The sequence below is a fragment of the Lissotriton helveticus genome, chromosome 11 (assembly GCF_964261635.1).
Source record: "Lissotriton helveticus chromosome 11, aLisHel1.1, whole genome shotgun sequence".
NCBI lineage: Eukaryota > Metazoa > Chordata > Amphibia > Caudata > Salamandridae > Lissotriton > Lissotriton helveticus.
In genome coordinates, this window is record NC_136072.1 from 604863949 (window position 1) to 604890507 (window position 26559).

The following is a 26559-nucleotide window of genomic DNA, read 5'->3' on the forward strand; positions in this document are numbered from 1 at the left end:
GATAAGGGAGTGCCCCAGGGCTCAATTTTAAGCCCAACCCTATTTAATGCTTATGTATCACCCTTGGCTAAATTAATTAGGGATTTCGGCTTCGACACACTGTCATACGCCGACGACACTCAAATCCTCATAACCCTTGATCGTGAGCCATCTGAGACAAAAGCGAGATTCAGAAACTGCATGTTAGCGATAAAGGCATGGATGACCAATAACTTCTTGATGCTAAATGCGGGCAAGTCCGAAATAATGCTCTTCGGCGCTGCCAAATCCATTTGGTCACATGAGTGGTGGCCACAGGAACTCGGACCCTGCCCATCTCCCAAAAGTACCGTTCGCAATCTGGGCATTACCCTAGACAATAAGTTGACCATGGCTCCCCACATAGACAAAGTAGTTCACACTTGCATAGGCCTCATGAGAAGCCTAAGGAAAATATTCAAATGGCTACCCCTGCTCTACCGTAAACCATTGATACAAGGCCTAATCACCAGTCGCCTTGATTATGGCAATGCACTTCTGGCTGATGTGAATGAAGGTACATTAACTAAGTTACAGACACTCCAGAATGCAGCAGCCAGACTGACCCTGGACCTACCACCTCGCACCCCTTCCGCCCCGTGTTTGAAGAAATTACACTGGCTCCCAGTCAGAAAGCGTATAAGGTTCAAGATCTGCTGCCTAGTGCATAAATCAATAAACGGACTGGGCCCCAAATATCTAAAAAATAAGCTTCAGGGATATTGCCCAGAAAGAACATTGCGCTCCTCAAACAAATATCTCCTAAAAATACCAAGAGTTCGAACGGTTAGAAATGGAGATAGGAGTTTCTCGAAGGTTGGCCCTATGGCATGGAACGCCCTACCTACGGCCTTAAGATCTAACCAGAATCACATAATCTTCCGGAGAGAACTCAAAACTCTACTATTCAAGGCAATGATGTAATACCTCTCTTCATTATCTCCTAAACCTCTGTCAGCGCTATGAGACCGAATGGTGATATGTGCGCTCTATAAAAACAAAATACATACATACATACATACACTGCACAAAAAGTCTGCTCTACATTGCTGTTCACTACCGGTAGGTGAGGTGGCCTCCTCTAGAATTCTCTGCGCTTCAACACTCGCCAGTCCTCTTATAGCTCCTTACTCATCTCAAGCACCTATGACCTAGGATACTAAGATTAAATGTTACTATGTTATGTTACGTCATGATGGTACCTTGACTCTACAACTTCATAGCAAAGCATGCTGTTCCGTCTCACAGTCCTCATACCCCACTATGCGATTGCTCCTCTTTCTTATATACTGTGCCTGTACTTTTTGTTTGAAAAATCTCAATTAAAAAAGATGCAGAAGCCCTTTGAGCCCAATGGGCAACGTGCCTGATCCTGAGTAATCACTGTTGTAGGTGCTGAGCTACCTGGTGCAAGGTCGGCGATCTTTGGACCAATCTATGTAATTTTCACTTTCAAACTAAAACCAGCAGAATCAAAAAGTTTTAACTTGTCAGCTAGAAAAGCCATGGGCCAGATGTTCAACATTTTGTGGTTACAAGCGATCTGGTTTGGAGTTTGTGACCTCACTGCATTTTGCAACAAGCATTGTGTTCATTCTCTCAACCTTGTTTGATTGCAATATTTAATTTTATCTACGTTTTATAATAAATTGATATTTGCTCACCTGTTTTCAATCCCCTCTACTTTTTGTCCATGTTACTGATATCCACATTAGTTAGCTTCAGTGATGCCAAATAAGATCAATAGTACTGCGATGTCGCTTTCTGTGATGTCACTTCTTGTGACGCAATATGCAACTAGGGGGGCCTCGCATCTTCCCTTTCGCCCGGGGCCTCAGAAGGCCTAGGACCGGCCCTGCCACCACGAACATGGGCCCGCGACTCACTGTCACACTGCAGAGACAGATATGTGACGGTCCAAACCGAGCCTTTGGAAAGAGGGTGGTGGAGTGCTGGGGGCTTTGAAGATCTGACTTAAACCTGGGGAAAGGAAGAAAGATAGATTTTGTTAGGAGTTGACTGTGAAAGATAAAATCACTGGCAGGCTGATCCTATGTCTTATATACACAAGGGGATTCTGATAGAGGGAAGCCAATGTTGCAGCGAAGCACATCATTTAAGAGCTGACTTCAGTTGGCTTAGCACCATGTCCCCAGTGTCCAAGGAAGGCACATAAGCCCCAAGAGGGCCCTGAAGCGCCAACAGTGTACATCGATTAGATCACTACTTTCAGCGGCATGAAAAAAAGGGTAGGAGTCTCTAAAAGGGTTATTGGCAAAGAAGCGTAACTAGAAATCCTTTCTAGGTCTATGTAATTAAGAGTCCGGTTTAAAACATGAATACTAAAATCCTTTGCTCTACAAACTATGCCATCCAGCCAGTTTTCTGGTGCCTTTTTGTGAGTTGAATGCTAATGCATCCAGACATATTATACAACACAGACTTACACCTACAAAGCAAGCCGGGCCTATTGGCTTTGCCAATTATTGTTAGCACCATATAATACATGATTAACAATAATGATTTTGTTGTGAATAACTATAGTTGAAAAACTTTCCATTACTAAAACTTGAGACTAAATAAACATTGCAAAGATCTATGGAAGGGGAGGTAGTCTGCAGAGTGTCTCAATCACATATGTTCCCCTTCACTCCACTGTCTTCTGCCGTCTCTCTCTCTCTCTCTCTCTCTCTCTCTCTCTCTCTCTCTTTTAGACACTTATGGCCTGATTTAGATTTCGGCAGACGGGGTACTCTCTCACAACGGTAACAGATATCCTGTCTGCCGAAATATAAATCCAATAGGTTATAATGGGATTTATATTTCGGCGAACGGGTTATCTGTCACCGTTGTGATGTAGTAACCCATCTGCCTAGATCTAAATCAGGTGGCCCTTGCTCCCTTTTTCTCCCCACATCTTTCTGAAATCCTCCATCTGCATATCTCACATATCAATGTTCCTTTCCACACCATCTTGACACTCTGTACTTTTACACGTACTGCTGTTAATCTCTTCACTTCACCATCCCTGGACACTGAAACTGGCCAACTCAGCTTCGAATCAGAGGTGCCAAAAGTAGAGGGGCAGGGTAAGGCAGCGCTCCCATAAATCCTTGATCTAGTTCAGATGTAGGATTAGCAAAGAAAAGACATTTATTTATTGGCCCTGAAGTATTTACTATGCGTTCTAGTACAAAATGTCTCCCATTAATAACAAATTTGTTTGAGAACGTGCTGTTAATTCTTTTAAAACGTTGATCTGTGTTTACTATTCCTTTCTCCTACTGCATGCTTTGGGTATTTTCCTATTTTTACTAATGGCACTCTTAATGGGGTAGAGTTAAAAGGAGACCACAGTACCCCAAAGCTTTTCTAACACATGGGTCACAGGTACATGCAAAGAAATGTGTTTGTTGTATAAAGTAGAGGACAAATATCTCAATATATACAACAACAGCATGGAAAATACAGTCAAGATGATTACGTCAGGGGTTGCTGAGGTCAGCATACCCACTTACATTTTTTTTCCAGTACCACTGCTTTAAACACTGAATTTTATTTTCCTTTGGTGATGTCAATAGGCTGACATATGTGAACCTCTTTCAAACAATTTAACAATTTGTGTTAAAATCACAGTTGCATTTGACATATATGTGTGCATCGAACTGAGCGCTCTGCCGATAGGCCACGAATTTCATGTGTATAATGTCTGAACACCTTTATGACACACTAACGGGAAACTGTGAAAAATTCACACAACCTTCAGACTCCATCCAGAGCTCTCACTTGTGTCACATCATGAACACTCAACTTCACCGAATTCACCCAGATGCCTAGAGGTGACTCATTTCACCTAAAAGAGTCATACATTGCATGAAAAAATACGAGAATACAATGTATCTAAGTAAACAAAAACTCTTAGGGATGACAAGATGAAGTTGAAATGTAAATAGGGACTGCATCGCTGTTATGGATTACCTCAATGGTTTTTGCAACCGTTGGGAATTCAAGAATAGTTTTTGCCTAAAAAGGACATGAAATTAGGACACAATTGGGACATGTTTCTAGGACAGTGTTTAATTAATGTCGCATATGAGATCTGGCAAGACCCACCCCACTTATATTCCTGTAGGTGCTCACTAATGTGGAAAGAGTGGCAGCAAGGGGCCAACCAGATCTGTCCGCGCGGCCCTATTGGCACATCACACATATCTTTGTAGGTCACTCTTCTGTCCCATGCACACTTTTAGAGGTGGGCGAGCCACTGAGCGCAAGCCAGAAATTGGGTTCTGGCTCAACTCTTGGTGCTCTTAGACCTCAAGGCCCTCTTAAACCCTCAAGCCCAAAACATGCTGAACTTTCATGTGGCCTCTGCCAGCCCCCCTTTCTAACCTCATGCTCCAAAAATGAGAAAGCAGTGACCCTTGCAGTAAAATGGGCAAGAGAAAGAGATACCTATCTAGCAACTAAATTGCTGAGTGGGAAACCAGAAAATCTGAGATAAATTCCATCTTTTCTACAAATTGTGTGATCCTAAGCGAATATTTTCTTTGACTGGACCTCCTTTTACTTCATTATCACATATGAGGGTAGCTTCGAATTAGGGTTGTGTGAAATTCACATCATTTGCTTTTGGGTAATTACGTGAAATTTCTCCAAAATATCTGTACAATTAGGCGTAAATATCTGAAATGCAAATCTGTCATTTCATGCTATATTTTAGAGTCAAATATGTTTTCACGTCAATTGCTTCCATGTAGATACATTTAAACAAAGCACCATGAACAACAGCCCCTCACGTTCAGTTGTTTGCATGCATTCGCGGTAAATTATTACTGCAAATCGCAAAGCGCCGGAATGGCATATTTTCAGGAATTTCTCCTAAGAAGCTTAATGCGAAATTACCAAAATTACCGAATTACGCATACATAATTTAAATTTGACCCAAGTCAAATCCATGAGTTCAAGAACTGCGCTGTACAAAAGCCTTTTTTGTTTGATGCAGAAAGTGCCCGTTTGTGTATGCTAAAACCCTCTTCCTACACTTTTTGCTCCAAATGCTGATGGTTATGATTCTGCTGCCCAGACCACAGTGCCTGTGCTCTCTTCAAAAACTGTTATGCTTGACTTGGTAATCCCAAATTGGCAAACACTTTACCCCATTATAAGTCCCTGTTAGATTTGGGGGTCTCTGATTGGCACAGGTAGGTACTTGTGACAAATAGGGAACCTCGCCTCTAGTCAGGATAAGGGGATTACACTTCTAAAATAACCCCTGCTCACCCCCTTTGGTAGCTTGGCACGAGCAGCAAGGCTTTATCTCAGAGGTGTTGTGTGTTAAGCATTTGTGACCACATACAGTAACCCAGTGACAACACTACAAATGGACACCACACAGGTTTTATATCAAAAATAAGTAGGCTTTATATAGAGTTACCATAAGACCATAAACAACAAAAATACACAATACCATTACTTTGAGATGGTAGATTTAAGCTTAGTTCAGTTCAGTTCTTAGATGCGACACTCTGCGTCAATGTACCTTAAGTTGCGTTTCGCTTCCACGACAAGCAATGTCGCAGCGATGGGAAATGCGGCAAAGTTCAGATACAAAGAAATAAAGACGTGAAGATATTCCAGATGCGGCACGCTTCTCGGGGATGCGAGACGTTCTTGGTTCGATGTGTGGGCGGCAGTGGCGGCACCCTGACGATGCAATGGCAGCAGCTCAGCGGCGACACTCTTCTCCCAAGATGCGTGAAGCTTCCTCTTGATGCGATAACTACAGCGGCGACATCCAAGATGCGACGGCAGCAGCTCCGACGGCGGCACGCTTCTCAGGGATGCGAGGTGCTCTCCTTTGATGCAGTGCAGTGCAGTGCGACAGTTCCAGCAGCGAAACCCTCCTTCGGAGTTGCGACGGCAGGCGCAGCGATGGCGACACACTTCCTCTTCATTGCGGCACGCTTCTCTCCAATGCGGTGCAGTGCGACAGTTCCAGCGGCGACACCTTCCTTCGGAGTTGCGACAGCAGACCCAGCTACGGCGACACGCTTCTTCTCGTTGAGTCGAGCTTCCAGCTCCTTGCAACACGCAGTCCCTCAGAAGGCCCAAAACAGCAGCAGGCACCTCCAAAGAACTCTGGGGAGCTGGGGTTTGAAGTCTGTTGTCCTTGAGACTTCAGCAGGAGGCAAGCTCTTTTCCAAGCCCTTGGAGATCCTTCACAAGTTGAAAGCAAAGTACACAAAGTTCCTTTCTCCTTCCTTTGGCCATAAGGCAACCACTGCAGGCCAATCCCCCAAGCAGCACTTCAGCTTGGGAATAGTCTCTCCTCAGTTTCTTCAGGTTCCTCTCCTCAGTAAAGGTTTCTTCTTGTAGTCCAAAAGTGATCTACCTTCATGGGATCAGGGTCCCAATATTTATACCCCAAAATCCTTTGTTCTCTGAGGGTAGAGGGGCCTGTGCCCAGTCCAAACCAGTTCTGAAGCACTCTGTTTACCAGACTTCTCCTTTCCTTTCACAGTGCATGGCAGGCACATCAGACGCCCCACAGGAGGTGGAGCCAGCATTGTGGAAGGCAAGTACAGTCCTGGAGCACTTTGTTTACAGGACTCCTTCTCTTCTTTCAGTGTGAAGGGCAGAGACATCAGCCGCTCCCCAAGGAGGTGGAGCCAGCATTGTGGATGGCAGGAACAGCCCTATTCAAGGTTCAGGTGCAGATCTCTCTATTCACCACTGGGTGACTCAGCCTGTCTCCTGGAATTCCCCAGCCCTGTCACTCACAAAACCAGACAAAGGAATACACAACCTAGCAGAGGCAGGTTTGAATGGTTAGACAAGCAAATACCTACTTTCTAAAAGTGGTATTTGCTAACACAGAATGTTAAAACCAACTTCACTAAAAGACATATTTTATCATTCTAAGTTCAGGCATACTGAACTCGAATTTCTACCATGTTCTCTGAGACAGTTAGGATTATAAAATGTAATAACTCTAACAGCCCATTCTGGCCTATGGAGAACAGGTAGCCTTGCAATAGTGAAAAACAAAAATGGCCGTAATTCACTATTAGGACATGCCACACACACCAGGGCTTGTCCTACCTTATACTTACAATGCTCCCTGCCCTTGGGCCTGCCATAGGGGTAACTGATATGAAGAAAAGGGAAGGTTTAGGGACTGGCAAGTGGGTGCACTTGCCCAGTTAGCATGACAGTGCCAGACTACATGCAGGCTCTGCAATGGCAGACCGTAGACACATTTTACAAGGCTGCTTCTGCGGGTGGCACAACCAGTGCTACAGGCCCACCAGCAGTATTTAGATTTACATGGCCTGGGCACACTCAGTGCACTAGACTATGGTCTGACAAGTAAACCAAATTGTCCAGATCTGCTCCACGGAATCCGGTTGTTGCTTACAAGGGTCCACCTCCAAACGTCACAAGACCTCTCGTATAAACACACAGAGGCCTTGAGCCATTAGGCGAGGGATAATTAGATCAGGGAAGGGAAAGGGAAGGGTCTGCTGGGAAAGGGATATACCTGAAACGACAAGAACATATACTTATTATTACTCAAGCAGCAACAGTCTTCTCTCATTAGGTCTCACTAACATGAACCATAAATACCTTATGGTATGGAAGAAACCAGCCTTGGCAAAACACCGCAATCACCTCTTGACACTCAATGAAACCTACAGGAACACAAACATAGGTCAAAGAGCAGGTACACCTACAGGACACAGACACCTAATTCGTCCCACTTGCACCTAACATACCATGACAAAATGCCAGAGGGGTGTAAACTGGAATCTGGTAAGTAAAGCAGCACAGTGAATGAGTAGAACTAGAAACAATGATCCTCTGGTATTTTCGGCAATCCACCAGTTCCTTATTCGTAGAAACGGTAGTGCGTGGGAAGCAAGAACCACATCACTCCGCTCTACACGTCATAAGGGTATTAACAAATAGCACTGTCCACAGCATTAGTCATCACAACTCAGCGTCACCGCTGTGTAAAGAAGCGAGTAATCCTCCTCGCTTATGAAGTCTGAAAACAAAGAAAAAAGGCAGGATCCTTTCAGCGCACGGTAGTGTGTGGTTTGAGATCACCACTGCGCTCCGCGAACCGTTAGCCCCCTAAAACAAAGAAACAGTATATCTGTAGAGCGAAATCCCTTTTGAAGATTTCCCCAAAGTTAAACAGCACTCCGACCTAGGAGTGAAACGGCAACGCGTGGCTGTTAACCACCGCGCTCCGCTCTTCCGAGAAATGAGCAAACACGGCAAGGCGGAACGGCCCACCCGTGTCTACTGAGGTGCAAACAGAGTTCCGATCCTACCTGGATCGCATGGCACTTTGAAATCCAGCACGGCGAAGACACAGGCAGCCAAACGATCTGCAGCACGGTGTCTCAGACCGACGCCAGGAAAACCGGAACCACACAAGAATTACACGCAACAGGAAGCGTGTTGGGATCGTACTAGTACCCCCCTTTCACCGGGGATTCTGGGAGTTGTAGTTCTGACTCCTGTTTCCTGCTATAAAGATCGTGATCAAAGCGCTGGCACCACGAGTGTCCAGCAATGCAGGCGCAACCTGTATAGTCCTGACACAAATAGCCAAACATGAAACCACTGATTAATACATCAATTTACAATAGGGAGCACTTGCACTGTGGCACTGGATAACAGTGGCACAGTGCCCAAAGCATCTAACACCAGCAAAAACACATGAGGCAACAGCACAAAAATCAAAGGGAGACCCACGCCAATGGTGCCAGGTCGAACAGTCCCTAGTATATGATGCTAGGGGTACTCAGGGCATTGTTGGCAAAGGGGTCCCCTGGCTGCAGCACAATTTTGTGCCACTCTGGGTGACCCAAGCAAACTACAATCAGCAGGAGCAGTGCAAACTTCTCAAACTCGACTGTGTCCTCACCATGTGTGGTACAGTCACCTATGCCGCCTTTAAGGTATGCAAGACACCCCTAAGGTAGGCCTCCTCAGTCAGGAGGCAGGGTGCATTATATTATAGGTGTGGACATATAAGTGCAAGCCTACATGTCCCTATAGTAGCATTCCCCATTGAAACTACTATTAGAGTTAGCAGTCCATAAGATAAAATGGGCTGCCAACTGGGTATTCTTGAGATTGGCAGCTCCATTATGGTACCACTAAAATACCTCATTCATGGTATTCAAACAACATGCCTTCCCAACTAAGACACAAATATTTTGCCCTGGGTGACAAGGCATGCACCCAGATGGTGACCTTAGAAGTTGCCCACCTGGTTGCCCCAGCTTCACTGTGTTCTGGCTGACCAGTCAGCGCCTTCCAGTGTATTCAGCTGCCAAGAAAAGATTGTGACCTGCAGCCAAGCAGTGTGATCACTCCCAGGACTCAGGAACAAAGGCTTGGACAGGAAGTAGGTCACATCTCACTCCTCCCAAGCAGGCTAGTGAATTGGCACATCAATGTGGTAAGCTTCAAAGGCTGCACCAACTCTGACATGCATCTGCGCTGTCCCCCTGAGGAGGACAGGGCCCTTGCCTTGCACCAGGAGTGCTTGCACCTGAGCAAGGCAGGAAATTAGGTATGCAGGGGGTGTACACCTCCAGGAAGGCTAGCCACATCCCCAGGGTAGGCAGCCTGACCTGTACACCTAAAATAGAATTCTGCCATCCTTAGGAGGTCAGACATAGTGGGTTCTGGGTAGAAAAGGTGACCTACACCCTCGGATGTGGTCACCTCAGGGGCGGATCAGCTGCAAGGGCTAGCTGTCCATTGGCTACTAGCACCCACATCCTTTAATCGCCCTATATTTAGGATTTAAGGGACCCCCCTGATACCAAAACCTTAGATTTGAACAACTTGCATCAAGGAAGGACCACTAGGAGACCCGTAATGCCGAAAACAGGACTTTGCGGCCAGCACCAAAGCAAAAGAGGGATATTCTGTCCCTGTGGCAACAGACCTGGAACTGCATCAACACCCCTCGTCCTTGGCTCAAACTTGTCTCTCCCTAAGAGAGGGACCTCTGTGGAAGCCAGAAGCACTCCCAGTCTCCCCTGGACGAGAGGCACAAGTCCCCTGCAAATTGTAGGTAAAAATACTCACTGCACGCAAAGAACCTCTGGCCACCTCAGTGGGATCTCCAAGATCCAGGTGGTCTAGTGCATTGTGGGATATTTAGTCTCACTAGCCCTGAACTTTCAGGTTGCTACCTCACTCCCCCAGACCCAGTGAAGTTCCAGTTTCTTTTCTCTGTTCTTACCCCTACCAAGGCTTGTTGGTCACCAATCCGTTTACTGAACCCTACTCTCGATGCTGCATCTACCGGGAACACCATGCAACCATTATCCGACATCAGCAGCTGTGTGTCTGTGGTGTTTTTGCATTCTGTTTCGTGCAGCACCGTGTAAGCGGTAACATCAGCACCAGGTGGCTTCCATTTAGCACCAAGGACAGCCAGGACAACTTTGCACCCGGACTCCACGGGCTAGGTAAAATTGATCTGATTGTCGTGGCCTGGTCCTGGGGCCCAAATGACCTTAACCCTGTAAGGGTTCCACATAGCACAACCTGCATGTGACGGATTGCCAGTAGTGATTTTTGCTATTGACTGCAATGTTCCTTTATTTTGTCCATGTATTTTAATGCAATGGTTGAATAATGCTTCAACAATATATAACTCTGGTTATGTGTATGCTATTCCATTACATTTGTATCTACATTAAGATAAAAATACGCTCTATCTTTATAAATTGGTGTTAGATTTTTCTCAAGTCGTGTCAATTACTTATCGTCCATGTTGGCACTCTGAAATGCTTAACACATGTTCCTCTAGTAAAGCCTGACTTCTCTTTGCCACTTTACCAGGACTGAGCTAAGTATTTATTAGTGTGAATCTGAGGACAATCTTTGTGGTATTGTGATAATAGTACATGGTAAGGCTAACCTGACATAACACATAATATTCCACTTTTCTATATTTGATTTAACAGACTATAATAACACCCATCCTAGACATACTAGTACCACCAAACTATCACATCACTAGACTAGATAGAACGGATAGGCCAGGTGTTGGTATTGCCTGCATACATCGGAACAATCTCTCTGTGAACCACTCCAACTCCCCGGTTCTCTCCTCATGTGAATACTTATGTTTAGACATCACTAACAATAGCAAGCCAATATGCTCACTATATTAATTTACCACCCTCGAGGAAGCAACCTCACCTTCATCTAACACGTCATGGATATCCTAGCAACAAATGTCAGGCAACTAAACATTCAAATATTCTTGGGGGATTTTATTCTCCACTGGAATGACCCTGACGACCCAGAGGTTAATAGCCTCAAAGCTTTCCTATCCGACCTTAACTTGTCCTAAATATGTGACAGCCCCACCCATGAAAAAGGCTCAACCATCGATCTAGCAATCTCCAAAGCGGATGCCACCCAGCTTGAACAGATCCTCCCCTGTGACTGGTCTGACCATCACATCATATCTTTCCATAACAATGAAAAAGTTAAATGTCTCTCTGTTCAACCCAAGAGAACAAAAATCTGGAAGAGGAACCTAAGAAACGTCAGTCCCATTGCACTCGCAACCACTAGTCCTATCTTCATGCTCCCACAGGAAGGTTTAGACAAGGTACAGGATCTAACTTATCATTACTTCCACTCTAGGAACGTGGTTGACAGCGCAGTGGAGTTCTGGACTTTTCGGTTCCGTCCAGAGGTGTCAGGGAAAACACCCGAAGACCCCGGAGTTCAACCTGTCTCGCTGCACAAACAAATAGAAACACGGGCTTCTCGATGGTGGCGTCAAAGACCAAAGGTTTATTACTGCAGGGACACAGAAGTCACAGAAACTGCACACGGGCAGTGTCTAGGAGCCTGTTCAATTTGTACAATGAGGGTTGTTCCTTATATACTAAATATTCTGCTCGGGGCAAATTCTTTACATGTTACCACAGTTCTAAACATTCGTGTCTTAAACAATAAATATTTGGCGTTGCACAGGAATCGTCAACAGTATCTGATGTCAAAACATTACGAATGAGGGGTTCCCACTAGTCCATCATAATCCCATGTCAATTTCTTCATTCAAGACCCGGACCGCCTCATCGTAAATTTCGTTACCTCCCCCTAATAAAGGCCCAGAAGGAAAGGAGCAGAGCCAGGTGTGGAAGATAGAAAGACAGGATAAGAGATGTTTGTGGGTCGTAAATGGGCACGGTTACCAGCTTCGGCCGCCTAATCATGATCAGGCCGACGAACACAAGAACCAGTATAGCAGGACTGGCCTCAGGCTGGGGAGGCAGATCTTGCCGAGTCATGCTGCTACAGTGTTGCTGGCCTAAGGTGCACGTGTCACTCGCAAGGTGAATCGCCGGCTAAAGCCTACGTGTCCTTAAATGAAAAGAGGTCATTGTGTGTCCATTGACTATGTGAGGGCAAGGAATACAAAATGGCTTCCGTGTTCTAAGATGGATGCCATGGGTAGAACAGAAATGTGTTTGTAACTGGAGTGCTCTTGCTCGTAGCATAGCGAAAACACCAGGATATACTAAATGGATCATTTGCGGTTCACTGATACCAAAATTATGTATTTACGACAATGTTACAAACACGAGTAAAATCGTCACGGAACCTCAGACCCTCCTTTTGCCCTTACATAGGCAATTACTCAGTCTATATCAGAGTCAGAGTCTAATTCTATGCTCATTAGGTCAGTGACATGTTGTTGTATCATCATCCTGTCTCGTGCCTTTTCTCCTAATGCAGGTGGTTTTCTGAAACAGGTTGCAGCACAGAGACTACACAGAGCGGGACCACATTGGATAATAAGACAGCACGAGAACAGAAATACTAGGATGACACCAATGACCATCAGAACCTTCCATCCCCACGCTGATACCAGAGTCCAAAACCACTCCATGAAGGACCAGTTTCCCTTATCTACGTGTATAGAGTCGGAAATCTTGTGTAGCTTAGAGATTGCTTCATAGACTGTTGGAGCATTATTTGGAATAAAGACACAGCAGCTCGATTGGATCATTCTGCATACCCCACCTCGATCTGCAAGTATTACGTCTAGAACCATACGGTTCTGCAACGTCATGAGACGATCCGCCTGAAGCTCAGCTGTTAAGTTACTAAGGGCACCAGCAGTTTCTGTAATAGTAGATTCAACTACCCGTGTTAGTTGACGTAGATTTCTACTATTGGCCATAGGCCCCCAAAACGGAAGGAAACCTTTGAAAAAGTCTCCAGCTTCTTGACCAGCGGTATCTTCCTTGCTGAAGACACCTCTTGCTACTCTGGTCTTGTGATAATCTGAAGAAGCAGTGTATGTCGGAGGTAACAATCGAGCAATATAACATGAACCTGAGAAGTCAGCAGGCAGCCATGTATAAGCTCTGTCCTGACAGATGAAGTAGGTACCCCTAGCAGTCAGAAAGGCAGGGGAGGAGTTAGACGGAAATACGTAAGTCTCAACGCACTCACTCCTCCCTAGCTGAGCTCTCGGATTTCTCCCATTTCCTTGCAAACAGACTTGACCTCGGTGAGGCACGACCCAAACTGAAGTGGAGCTTTTACGCTTGCTTTCTCCCAAACTAAGGCGATACTCTGTAGAGTTCCAACTCAAATACACCCGTAATTCATCTCTAGGGTAAGATGGAGTATTATTGACGTCTTTAATCATATCAATAATTCCCTGGACTAAAGCTTTGTTGGCTGAGTTGTATTTAGTGGACCGTGGTGGACGCGGAGGATAGGTCTCAAGGGCATATGAAAAAATGGTCTGAAAGGCCTGAAATGATCCATTGTAGCTAAAAGGCAAGACTAAATAGGGAATGCCTTTATCCATAGTGTGAGGTATCAAGCCGCACACCCAGCAGTCTGTAGTATTGACTACCAGTTGGTGTTGATGCAAGAGCTGTACAAATGTATTGTTAATAAATTCTGAGCGTCGAGCTTGTTCGTGTTCAGGAAATGAGTGAAAAGAATGCATAGAAGAAACCGTAGAAGTAGTAGGATCAAGGGGAGGTACTGTAGTTACTGGCATAAAAATCAAATGTACACCAAAGATGATTCCACCCACCAACGTTATCAAAACGATTAAAAACGTAACTGCACATTGCATTAGAAAGCATTTGCTGTGAAGTATTCGGTACAGTCTATTTCTGCGAACATAAATTACATTTTCTCGTTGCAGCTCAGGAAGCTCCATCTTCTACGACCGTTCGCGACCACTGATGATGTGTACGTAGATGAAAATGCCTCTATCAGCCCTGGGAGTTCCCAGAACTAACAGAAAGATCGACCTTGTGTCTGACCCCCGCAGATTCAACTAGGCACACAGCCACGACCCTACGGCTACCCAGACGGCAAGGCAATTTTAAAACAAAAAGAAACAATACAAAGTATTAGCAAACTTCCTGGCTGGAGGCAATGTATAGCAAATTCAAATCTGAAAATAGGCAGTTTCCTGCTTTATTTGTCCATATTGCGAGAACGTAAGTTGTATCTCAGTTTTGCAGGAGCTGTCTGATCTGGAAACAATGTATTTTCAGCTGACGTTGCAATGTTCACGTTCGCAGATGGCAAATGTCCTTTTGGTGCAGATGGCAAATGTTCAGGGTTCAAAAGAGCAGTTTCAGGAGGAGAGTCAGAATTTGGTGAATCCGTGATCAGTTCTGCATCGCTGAAAGGTATGAACCTGGGGATTTGTTCCGTTTCAGAGGCACCGATTCCTTTCTTTACCCAGTTGTCGTAAGGAAGTGGCAGAGGCACACGTTTGACGTGTGTCGTATGGATCCAGTTTTTCCTTCCGGCCACACGAATAGCAGTTCTCGTTGCTAGTAGGACTTGGAAAGGGCCAATGAATCTGGGCTGAAGATTTTTCGTTCTTGCAAAATTTCTGATGACCACCTGATCACCCGGTTTCAGCTGATGGCCTGGACTCTCCGGTGGCTTTGGCAATGCATCGAAAACCTGTTGGTGAATAAGACTCAATTTAGCAGTCAAGTCGAAAAGGTAATCAATTAACATTGGGTATTCCAGCTGCTTGAATTCTTTTGGTCTAGGTACCCCCCAAACATTTGCAGGACGACCAAAAACTATTTCATAAGGACTAAGCCCTACTCTAGAATGTACGGTTGCTCTTGTTGATAGCAAAGCCAACGGCAATGCGTCTGGCCAGGACAAACCCGTGGATGCTTGTATCTTAGCAAGTTTCAGTTTAAGGGTGCCATTGTAACCCTCGACTAAACCCGCGGACTGGGGATGATTCGCACTATGAAACTTCTGTCTAATCCCTAGGCCGGCACACACACTCTGCATAACTTTCCCTACGAACTCACTTCCGTTATCTGACCATACAATCCGTGGCATTCCGTATCTGGGGAAGTATTCTTTAAGAAGAATTTTGGCAGTGGATAAGGCAGTATTGTCCTTTAGCGGGTATGCTTCGATCCATCTGGAGAAAGCACAAACTACCACTAGGACGTATTTCAGGTTATTACAACGATCCATGTGAATGAAGTCTAGCTGGATCACTTCAAAGGGGCAGGAAGGAGGAGCGAAGTGACCTGCAGGTGTGGGGATTCCCTTGCCAGGATTATGCATCAAGCATACCATACAATTTCTCACCACTCTCTCTGCACACTTACTAATCCCATCATTCTTCCAGACCGGAGCCAACATCTTACAAATCCCTTTTGAACTGATGTGCGCTGTTCCATGTGCCATCATCACTACTGCAAGCACATACGCATCAGGCAGCATCCAACACTGTTGTTCTGACAAGTCAATCCAACACCCACTCGAGTCCAATTTACCCGTGCTCTCTCTCCATGCAAGTTTTTCCTCCTCAGTCGCCTCTTTCTGAATTTCCTTCACGCTTTCCACTGTGTCTTCACACATTCCAGACTCAGAAATCCATCTTGCAGACGTTGCAACATACATTCTACTCATCATATTTCTAGCTGTCTGTTTTGCAGTCTCATCGGCAAAAGCATTCCCACGACCAACATCATCCGTGATTGCTTTATGAGCACTGCATTTCACAATCGCAACTTCAGTCGGCAAGGTTAGAGATTCCAACAAGTCATTAACTAGCTGACCATGTTGAATCTTAGTCCCATGGGACGTAATGAAACCTCTCTCTTTCCACAAACGGCCAAAACTATGGGCCACGCCGAACGCGTACTGACTATCTGTGAACACATTCACTCTCTTTCCCTTAGCTAAAACGCACGCTCTTGTTAGCGCGATCAATTCTGCAGCCTGGGCAGAATTCTGACTCACTCTTGCAGTCTCCACAATCGTACTCAAGGTCGTTACTGCATAAGCAGCAGTCACATCACCATTCTCCAATTTGAAGCAAGACCCATCAACATACAGCGTGCCATCTGGATCTGACAACGGAGTGTTTTTTAGATCAATTCGTCCTTTTGTTTCTTCCTCAGTTTTGAAATAACAGTCGTGTGGTTCGGAATCACTCGACTCTTGGCTAGTCGGCAACAATGTTGCTGGATTCAATACATTGCATCTTTTGATCTGAATATGACTAGCTAACAGTGTCAGTTCATAACCTGATAATCTAGCACTGGTAAGGTGTTGCGTCTTGGTTCGGTTCATGAGTGTATCCACCGCATGAGGAACCATAACCACTAGCATATTGTTCATTACTAAACCAGCAGATTGTCGAATGGAAGCTGCAGCTGCGGCTGTAGCTCTCAAGCAACTAGGCAACGCTCTAGCTACCGGATCTAATGTTGATGAAAAATACGCACAAGGGCGTTGTTTATCACCAAATTTCTGCGTCAAAACACTCAATGCACAACCTTCTCTCTCGTGGACATAGAGCGTGAATGGCTTACTGTAGTCGGGTGTACCCAATACAGGTGCCGAACACAGTGCATTTCGTAATTCAGAAAAACTCTGCTGACATTCTGCAGACCATGGTACCGGACTTGGAACACCTTTCCCAGTCAAGGCTACCAATGGTTTTGCTAAAAGAGAAAAATTTGGGATCCATTGCCTACAATATGAGGTAATACCTAAAAAGGCACGTACTTCTCTCTGCGTGCTAGGAACATTCATCTGTGTAATTGCTTTTATTCTCTCTGGGGTCAACTTCCTTCCCTCCTTTGACAAGAGATGACCTAGGTAGGTCACTTCTTGGCAGCAGTATTGCATTTTTGAAGGTGACACCTTGTGATTCAAATCTGACAAGTGATGCAATAAAGAAATCGTAGCTGTTTTGCAAGTTTCCTTGTCATCAGCAGCCACTAGAAGATCATCGACATATTGTACTAAAGCAGAACCAAGAGGAAGTACGAAAGAATCTAACTGGCTTTTTAATGCTTGACTGTAAATAGATGGGCTTTCACAATAGCCTTGTGGAGCGCGTTTAAACCTGAAGCTTCGTCCTCCTAGAGAGAAACCGAAGATATCTCTGCTTTCTTCGGCTATCGGAATGCTGAAAAAGGCATTCTTCAAGTCGACAACCGAAAACCATGCTGCTGTAGCAGGAATCAACGTTAACAATGCAGTAATGTCTGGAACCACAGGAAACTGTGGGATCACAATTTTATTAACCTCTCTGAGATCAATTACAAACCTATATACTGGAGGTTTTGTAGGGTCAGTTCGTTTCAAAATAGGCAGTACAGGACTATTACAGACATTACCTCTAGTTTCTTCTATAACGTCTTTCTCAATCAGATCATGCACTATCAGTAGAAGCGCACGCTCACCTTCACTAGAGATTCTGTATTGTGGAATTCGTGGAAGTTTGACATTTGCTTTCAAAGTTACTACATAGGGTGGAATTTCCAATAGACCTACATCATTAGGACCAGTCGCCCAAAGAGTATCAGGGAGTGAACGCAGCTCTGGTGGGAGCGCACCCATCGACAAGTACATCGGAGAGATTAATTTTTTACCCAACGTAAGCTGTACTCCTGCTGGAGAACAGTACAATGTCGCGTACAGGCGTTTTAACAAGTCTAAACCAAGCAGATTTTCGTTACAACCTGTCGTCAAAATCAGGGGTGCTTTCAATTGACAGGGTCCAACAGAAATAGACAAAGGACCAGAAACAGGATTGTGAACAGGGGCGCCCGAAAAACCTACTGAAACGTTTGTTGAGCCAGACAAAGGTGCGCCAGGGAGTTTCGCATGTATGATAGAACTTTTTGCTGCACCAGTATCCAACAGAAACGGTTCGACTATACCTGATGTTGCTACTGCGACATAAGGCCCACTCTGATCTACTGGAACTGATACTACTCCCTCTCTTTGTCCATGGCTGTCCTAGTACTCACTTTGCTGACCTTCCTCACTAGCTTCATAATAGTCTTCAACATGATACTGTGGAGACTTATTCTGTTGGGCAGATTGTCCATTTCGCTGGTCGAAATAATTAGAAGGGCGATCACTCGTCTGCGGAGGCATAGCACCTCGTCCTCGACCTCTAGAATTTTGCATAGAACTACCACGACCTCTCTGAGCTGCCGCAGCATTATTTTGTGCCCGAACTGGACACTCATTTTTGTAATGACCTTCCACTTTGCAATAAGCACATTGATTCCATTGGTATTGTGGTCTTTGAAAATTATATTCCGTTCTTTGATATGACCCTTGCTGCATATTCGTCTGATTCGTGCGAGGCGGATAAGCTTGCTGTAAAAGTACTTTAGTTTTTAAATCTTTCGTCTTTTTATCTGATTTTTCTTTCTCTTCTTTATCCCTATTTTCATAGTACTGGGCAGTCGCAAGTATTTGCGCAGTCGTAGAGACAGCCCACGCACTTTCAGAATTCTTTAATTTACCACTAAGTTCTGGTAACAGATTGTGCACAAATTTATCAACAAATAATCTCTGGCCTCCTTCTGTGCTCATATCCTGACCACTATGATCCACGAAAGTCTCCTCGAATCTTGTGAAAAAGTCTGAGACGCTTTCGTCTTTCTTCTGTTTGCACGCGGACAATTTGTCCCAGTTAACGCGCAATGCTGGCATCAAGGTTTTCATTAAATCGATTATTCTACCAGGCAAATTAGCAATTAGGGGTTCTGGTTTGGAACCACCTATTTGTTGACCATCCGCTGTAATTATAGCTGCCCAGTCACCACCTAGGGCAACTGGATGATTCTCTTTACGAATTTTAGCCCAAATTGTTTGCGGTACTACATTACCAAATAGCAGATCTATGTCAGCAAGATTCAATACACAAGCGTCAACCGTTTGAGCCAACTCTTTGTAGTACCCTGCAGGATTTTTACGCGGATCTGGCAAGGCCTGTTTCACTGCTAATACTTCAGCTCGCTTCCATGGAATATGTATCCATACTCTCTGGAATTGTGCCGGAGCGGCTGCAATACCAAGGTTTACATTAGCTTGCACGGCTTCACGCCAAATTGGTGGAACCTCTCTCATTGGGTATTGACGATTTTGTTTCGTACTGCGTTTCCCTAACTCTCTTGGTGAACTAAGGGATGAGTCGGTTCTATAACTTAGAACCAGTTCCATCGCTTCTTTTATATTTTGTCCAATTATCATACCTGCAGCAAACTCTTTCTGAACATTAATTAATTCTTCTAGATTTGATTCAGGGTCATCCTCTTCCAATTCCTCACGTAGAAGGAAACACATTTCATCGAACACATATCGTTGTGTCGGTTCATTCCATTGCATAAATGTATCTAATACATCTTGTACATTATATCTTCCAACTTTCGAAACCCATCTAAGAGCAGTGGAATCTAATATTCCTCTTTCTTCAGTACTGGGAAGCTGACTACGCCTCTGTACAGAGTCAGAGGTAGGAGTCTTAATCAGAGTTTTATAGAAGGGAGATAGAATATTGGAGACAGAATCAGTGATTCTCCGACGAACAGAAAGCGGAGTCATAATATTAGCAGAAGCAGTAAATAGAGTAGCAGTTGGAACAGATAGATTAGGAACAGTAGGAGTAGCAGGAAAAATAGCTTGTGAACTAGCAGGTGTGAGCGACACAGGCATAGGTAAAGAAGCCGGCAACCCTAGAAGAGGGGTTGTCGAAGGAACATTAATATTGACCACAGGAGGTACAGGAACTTGATTCAGGGGAGCGGGAACACCAGGTTGTCCAGCAACCGGTAATTGAACATTCGGTATAGGTGGAGCCGTAGCACCCTGTGCATACGGTGGGGGTGATCGTAACAAGTAAGACAACAGGGGATCCTTTTCAGGGTCCTCTACTATCTTAGCCGTACTCGATGGTAAAGCAGGATAGCACTTGTCTATCGCTAAATTACGCTCTCTATCGGCCACCTCCATCGCTTTTTCAGACTCGTTGAGTTGCAGCTGTCTAGCAGACTGTTCTAAAGTCAACTCTTGCTCTTTCTGTTCTTTCTTCAACTTTTTAATTTCTCTCTGTTTAGATTCTTTTCGCCAATAACGGAAAGAATCAAACATTGCCGGCCGGGCTTTCTTCTTAAACAACCTTCTTTCTAGATTATCGAGAACTTCAGGTTCAAAACTACCATGTAGTGGCCAACTAAGGACACCATCTTTCTCTGTGAAGCGGATCCATACCTCGTTATAAGAGATAGGGCCCACACCAAATTTGCAATATAGATCATAAAGGGGAGTTCCAATCGGAGGAACCAAACACGAGTCCTCCAACTGGGAATCACTGTTGCAACTAAAACAAGACAACATACAATTTTTCCGACTTACCATTTTATAATCCGGAACACAAAACAAACAAGACACAAACAGAAAAGATGCGCACTCGAACCAAGAACTTAGGCCTACCAGAACTGACAAATGTATCGATACCTGAACTGAACAGAATGATTATCGTAACCAGAATAACCAGTGATAATCTTACAGAACTGAACTGAACTGAGAACTAAAAGGATTATTCAAACACGAGCAACCCTCACAAAATACTTAACTGAGGTACTGAAGACGTCACCAAGGAGAAACCCGTCACGTCTCGCCGTACTAAGGACTGCACCTCGGGTCCAAGACAGGGCGACGGTCAAGGCAACGGACCACTGCAGCCGTCTGAACGGGAACCCTCGTGGAAGAGAACGTCGGGGCCACTTTTGCGATATGCCGGGATCGATGAAGTGGGGCGCCTCCCTCTGAAATCTTCACACGAAGCTCCTCGAACTCTTCAGGCTTTTGGACCGGTACCGAATGACGTCGCCCCACGTTGGGCGCCAATTGGAGTTCTGGACTTTTCGGTTCCGTCCAGAGGTGTCAGGGAAAACACCCGAAGACCCCGGAGTTCAACCTGTCTCGGTGCACAAACAAACAGAAACACGGGCTTCTCGATGGTGGCGTCAAAGACCAAAGGTTTATTACTGCAGGGACACAGAAGTCACAGAAACTGCACACGGGCAGTGTCTAGGAGCCTGTTCAATTTGTACAATGAGGGTTGTTCCTTATATACTAAATATTCTGCTCGGGGCAAATTCTTTACATGTTACCACAGTTCTAAACATTCGTGTCTTAAACAATAAATATTTGGCGTTGCACAGGAATCGTCAACAGTATCTGATGTCAAAACATTACGAATGAGGGGTTCCCACTAGTCCATCATAATCCCATGTCAATTTCTTCATTCAAGACCCGGACCGCCTCATCGTAAATTTCGTTACCTCCCCCTAATAAAGGCCCAGAAGGAAAGGAGCAGAGCCAGGTGTGGAAGATAGAAAGACAGGATAAGAGATGTTTGTGGGTCGTAAATGGGCACGGTTACCAGCTTCGGCCGCCTAATCATGATCAGGCCGACGAACACAAGAACCAGTATAGCAGGACTGGCCTCAGGCTGGGGAGGCAGCTCTTGCCGAGTCATGCTGCTACAGTGTTGCTGGCCTAAGGTGCACGTGTCACTCGCAAGGTGAATCGCCGGCTAAAGCCTACGTGTCCTTAAATGAAAAGAGGTCATTGTGTGTCCATTGACTATGTGAGGGCAAGGAATACAAAATGGCTTCCGTGTTCTAAGATGGATGCCATGGGTAGAACAGAAATGTGTTTGTAACTGGAGTGCTCTTGCTCGTAGCATAGCGAAAACACCAGGATATACTAAATGGATCATTTGCGGTTCACTGATACCAAAATTATGTATTTACGACAATGTTACAAACACGAGTAAAATCGTCACGGAACCTCAGCAGGCACATATCCGATGAGTCTGGGAGCATGCTTTTCAACCTGCACAGCGTCAAATAAGCTCTATGCAGGAGCATGAGTTGTCTGAACTTAAACTTCGGATTTCTCAACACCTTCCTGGGGTATTCCACCAGCACCCTCCATTCTTTGTCACTAAATGCTCGTCCTATATCTGTCTCCCACTTGTCACGCAGAGTCCAGAGGGACACCGCTGCCACCGTGCGAATGTCGGCCATTGCCCATCAGATGCTGCATTGTGATCAGTGCATGTGTAGCTAGTTCCACCCCCCCCAGCTGCCCATGTAGTGCGGATGTAGTGAGATAGACTTGCGTGCAGAAGAAACAGTGTGTCCGGTGCTCCGTGTTCCCGCATAAACCCATCATGTGGCATCACAGTACCCTTCCTAAAGAAATAACCCAATGTGGTTACGCCAAATTCTTCCCATGCTCCTATCCTTCTCATAGTGATTCTACTCATCTGTGTGGGAATCCCCAACAGTGGTATAGTAGGGACATACGGGTCGCCGACTTGGTGTATCGAAGGGAATGCCTCCAGTAGAGTAACGCAATTTTCAAAAGGTGTGGTGCCGCTGTTGGGATTTTGCTATAAGGTAGCAGGAGTGTATGTATTGCACCACTTTGCCAGTCTGAATGTGTCATGTCTATTTCTTGCAGGTTTCGCCCTGCTAGCCAGTACACCAGCCATTGCAATTGACTCTCGTAGCAGTAGGCTTTCAGGTCAGGGACCCCCATTCCTCCCTGTTTAGTATCTAGGTACATTTTTGTAATCCCTATACATCGCCTGCCCCTATCCCATATCAGTTCAATAAGCATGGAGGAGAGTATTTTAAACGTCTTGAATGGTACCATTACGGGTAGATTGGTGAAAAATACAACAATCTAGGGAGCACCAACATTGTCGCAATTCTACTTTGCCTGCCACAGATAAAGGCAGAGTGACCCAGAACTTTATTTGAGATCGTAGCGAGGTAATAGCCCTTCCCAGATTGCCCTCTAGGAGATCCTCCGTATCTCTGGATATATTGATTCCCAGGTACTTGAAAGTGCCAGGCGTGATCTGGAACGACCAGTTCCCAAAAACCAGCGTACCAGCATGCGTTGTATCGATAAAATAATAGACATAGGATTTGTTTTCGTTAATCAACAGTCCAGACAACTGTTGGAATGCAGCAAAAATCAAAGGCACAGGTTCGCAATCAGTATCCAAGTCCCTGAAATATAGTATTAGATTGTCTGCGTATGCAGATACAGTATGTGTGGTGGGGCCCAATACTATTCCCTTATGACCCGCATTAGTGCACAGCTTCAATAGTAGGGGCTCCAGCGCCAAAATAAACAGCAGAGGCAACAGCGGGCATGCCTGCCTGATGCCCCTTGCAATCACATATTGTCTCGAAATATGCCTACCTGTTCGTGCCCTGGCAGTAGGGTTTGTGTACAGCAGTATCACCCACTTTATGTATTCTTCAGGGATACTGTATCTGGCTAGAGCATAAAACATATATTCCCACTGTATGGAATCAAAGGCCTGGCGCAAATCTAATTAAATAAAACCTACTGCATCAGCTCGTTGTAGAGTGTGAGCCATCACCTGATGTAACCGTCTTATATTAAATGCTGTACTTCTACCTGGGACAAACCGACATTGGTCGTTGTGTATTAATTGTGGTACGTATTGACAAATCCGAACCGCCAGTATTTTACTCAGTATCTTGTAATCTACATTTAGTAATGAGAGGGGCCTATACCCTGCCATGTCCGTGCTGTCCCTCCCCGGTTTTAACAGTGAAACTACAGTGGCTTGTAGTGTAGTAAGTGGAAGGGTGCCTATCTCTAAGAATGAGTGATATAGCCTTTGTAGGTGGGGTACTAACAGATCGGCAAACGCTGCAAAAAATTCCACAGGAGTCCCATCCCCGCCAGGTGATTTATTCCAGGGCAAGCTATGTATCGCTTTTTTAATTTCCATCGCAGTCACTGGGAGTCGGTGCTCCTCCTTGTGTGCTTGTAGTAATTGAGGGCGGTGCAGCCCGTCGAAGAAGACATCCAAGCCTATCTCACCCACATCCTCCGGCCTAGCATATAAAATTTCATAATACTCCCTAAAGGCTTCATTTATGTCGTGTTGTGTACATACCATGTCACCTTTCACGTTTTTAACCTCCAGTATGGGGATAACCGGTGGGGCATCTTTGATGATCTTAGCCAATAACGGTCCCGCTCTGTCTGCCACCGTGTGTTGCTTCTGTGCATAAAGCCTATTATCCACTATTTGCAGATCTTCCAGTAGCTGAGCGTAATGTAGATGCGCTTTTTGTAGCTGTGTTTCATCCAATGTAGCCCTCTGTTCCAGTCCTCCCAGAGTATTTTCTATGTCGGTAAGCTGAGTGTCTAGTGTGTGTCTCAATCCCACCCTTGTACTGATCGCCACTCCTCGCAACACAGTCTTAAATGCATCCCATTCAATCTGCCTAGAGGAGGCCGTATTTGCATTTTCGGAGAAATAAGTATCTATAGCAGTAGTCAGTGTTGTTTTGAAGTTGTGGTTGTAGCCTCCATGTCGGCACTAGGGTCAGAACTTTTCCCCATTGCAGTGTGATTTCCACCGGGCTATGATCTGATAATGTTTTCCCTAAGTGAGTGGAGTCCCGGACTGCTCTTATCAGCACGGACGAGCAGAATATCCTGTCAATGCGAGTTTGTAATTTGTGCATTTTGGAGTAAAATGAGTATTCCCTGAACCCGCAATGTTTTTCCCTCCATGCGTCCAGGATCCCCCACCCGTTTGCCCAGTTTCTCAGTACCACCGCAATTTTCTTACTGGGTGCGTTATGCAGGGGTGGGTGAGTAGTCCGATGTCTAACGCTGCATTAAAATCACCCCCTACCACCCATGGCTATCCCTCCCAGCAAACCAGCAGCGTATTTAAAACCTCCCAAAACTTGTCCTGCCCCGTATTTGAAGTGTAAACACTACCCAGTACAATGTGCTCCCCATCCAGTAACCCATGTATCAACACATATCTTCCATCCTTATCAATCTGTTATTCTATCAGCTTAAAGGGCGTGCCATTTCTCAGCCATACTGTAGCCCCCCTGGCAAAGGCTGAATATGACGTAAAGAATAACTGACCCTTCCACTTCTTATTTAACTTTACTGCCTCGCCATGATTTAAGTGAATCTCCTGTAGAAACGCCACATTCACCTTCCGCCTATTCAGTTGGGCAAGCAGTCTATGTCTTTTCTGGATGGAGCCAAGGCCCCGAACATTACAGGAGTGACAGATATAGGTGTCAGGGTGTGCCATTAGACCTTGCATAAAGTGGCCACAGGAATCGCTGTCTGGACATTGTCATATTAACCAACGCTGAGCTAACAAACATAATAAAACACCCCAATACTCGGGTCCCCTTATGAAGAACAGAGGACCAAACCATAGTTAAACATACCATCAGAAATCTACTGAAATCACACCACAGTGCAGTCGCCATGGGGGGGAGACAACTGTGAGAAGTTAGCCTGGCATATGATGACCACTAGTTCTAGTGGGCACCTTGCACCAGTCTAATCGACCCTTATTGATGGTGGTTGTAAAGTCAACCTTATAGAATGCTATCCTAGGATTAGCAATGGCTAGCAGTCATCAAGCTAAGACTTCAGTAGGCGAGATAAGCAAGTTGTTTTACCAATTATAATCCCTTGAGTACCAAATGAAAGGACACCACACAAGGTATATATCAAATATATATGTATTTAATCTAAGCACAACCCCTCTGCACTCTTTTATGAGATCAGAGGTAAAAATACAATACAAGTCAGACAGTTAATATACGATAAGTTGCACAGTATACGTTATGCCCTAGGGGCCTCATAAACCATATACTAAGAAAGTGGTATAAGAACCACGAGAGAATTAGAAAGCAGGCCTGTGGCCTGTGGAATCGCTGGGGCTACACTAATCGACCAAAGGTTAGGAAATAGGAGGCCCACGGGAGACGCGTGCAGTGTCTAAACACAGGCGCAGGTTACCATTGACTTTCTATGGAGATCGTAAAAGTTACAAATATACAATTTAAGGACACTTCCGGATGGACTAGGATTGAACCCTTTTAAACTAGGACACTTTGAGAGTCAAGACCCACGGGAGCACCGAAGTACTTGTGTTACCTCACCCAGGGAAGCCGGCTGCATAGGTCTCTATTTGTGTCGGGTTTCGCCGTCGTTTTCTATGGAGAGCTGCAAAGAAGTGCTGCAGGCGACCAAAGGAAAAGTGTCCGGGTGGATCCAAGAGTGGATCCAAGATCTGAAGAACCTAAAAGCAGAAGG